Genomic DNA, 1709 nt, shown 5'->3' with positions numbered 1-1709 from the left:
CACACACACACACACACACACATGCAGAAAGATACAGAGAGACAGACAGACACACACACACACACACACACACACACATATGCAGAAAGAGACAGACAGACAGACAGATCCATGTACCACTCCTACAACTCCTCCCACGCTCTAATTGGGTCATGAATGCAGCTCCATGATGAGATGAAGCGTCTCTGACAGGACGCCTGTGGAGAGCTCTAATTCTGGTTGTGGTGCCGCCGGCGTTGGTCGTGAGCTCTGAAACACTGACCCGCAGCCTGGCAGGATTCTCCCGCCGCTCGCTGATGAATGACGGGGGGAACCCCCCCCCCCCCCTCATATGAATGCTAAGCTGCGAGTCGACCTTGTTACAATGTCAACGGGTTTGGCTGCTGCTGCTGGAGACGGACTGTCTTTCTGAGACCAACCAGAGGTCCTCAGCATTTTAATGTGCCAAGGACCCCTTAACTGAGAGACAAAACAGGGACCCCCTACTACATATTTTATAAAATGAAGTTGCATATTTAACTCAGCCTACAGTAACAGTCTAAAGCCTTTGTACTTTTATACATATTTAGTGCCGAAAACTGGGCTATAAAAAGATTTTTTATTTCAGAAGCTGCAAAGAAACTCCCTTTGTTCATCTGACCAAGTGATGGGTTACATAGGTGTAATTTACGGGGGGGGGGGGGCGTAATAAAAAATGGCCAATGCAAACCCCCCCCCCCCCCCCCCCCCCCCCCCCCCCCCCCCCACCGATGTTGAACCCAGAGTTACACCCTTGACGGCCTAGGACTGAAACGTTGCCTAATATTAGGTTTATTTTTTGTGAGTTAGAGCGTGTGCGAGTCTCTCTGCAGCTTCTGACCTTCTTATCTTCCTCCAATGCATCTGCATTTTTTTTAACAATAATTTGAAAAGGCCCCCTGCAGTAACTGCAGTTTTTTTTTATTGGGACCCTCTGTTGAAGATCTGGGACATCACACCAAATATGAATTGATTTTGGAGTGCGGTGCTTTATGTGTGTAGAAATCAGGGCTGGGCCATCAGACATCACAGTGTTCTGGACCAAATAACTCGATACTGCGACGATATTGTTGGGTTGGTGCTTTCACAACATATTAACAATGAGATTTTAGATAGATAATCATCTAACAAGTCTGGTAAGTTCTGGAAGTGACATCACATTACAGTAATGCAGTCTTTAAAACCAGGAAAAGACAACACTTGTGTCATATGAAATATATTATTCTAATATATCAACCTTACTTGTTAACCCTCCTGTTGTCCTCGTGTCAAATTTGAGCCATTTTCAAAAGGCTTGTGTATCACAAATTGGGGTTTTCTTCCAACCAAATCATCAGCGCTCTTCACAAGTAAAATAAATGATCAGTTCACTACTTTCAATGTTGAAAAGAGTGATTCGAAATGTCAAAAAACAACAACAAAAATGTAAAAAAGCGCAGAAACAAATCAACAAAAAAGCTTAAAAAACTTGAGGAAAGGCGACAAAAGTGATGAAAAAAAAACCAAAACACAGAATAAAACGTTTTTATTTTAGATCTCGACCCAGAAAAACTCTCGTTGACGGGAGGACAATAAAGTGTTAAGTTGTTAGAGTGAAGTCTTCCGTCTGCTCACTGTGTGTGTGTGTGTGTGTGTGTGTGTGTGTGCGCTTGTGTGTGCGGGTGTGTGTGTGGGTGTGGGTGTGGGTGTGT

At 44.1% G+C, this 1709-nt stretch overlaps 1 protein-coding gene and 1 long non-coding RNA gene across 2 annotated transcripts in view; one reads left to right on the top strand and one right to left on the bottom strand.

Annotated features, from left to right (window-relative positions):
* LOC117957217 (collagen alpha-1(XIV) chain-like) overlaps positions 1-1709 on the top strand; it is a 146732-nt gene that overhangs the window by 59717 nt on the left and 85306 nt on the right. The window lies entirely within an intron of this gene.
* LOC117956516 overlaps positions 1476-1709 on the bottom strand; it is a 3911-nt gene continuing 3677 nt past the window's right edge. The window contains exon 3 of the long non-coding RNA XR_004659301.1: positions 1476-1485. This is a non-coding gene — a long non-coding RNA (uncharacterized LOC117956516). The remainder of the gene's footprint in view (positions 1486-1709) is intronic.

This window comes from Etheostoma cragini, chromosome 14 (genome assembly GCF_013103735.1).
Source record: "Etheostoma cragini isolate CJK2018 chromosome 14, CSU_Ecrag_1.0, whole genome shotgun sequence".
In the NCBI taxonomy this organism is placed as follows: Eukaryota; Metazoa; Chordata; class Actinopteri; order Perciformes; family Percidae; genus Etheostoma; species Etheostoma cragini.
Note: the sequence above shows the minus strand (reverse complement) of the source record. Positions and strands in the feature narration are given on the sequence as shown.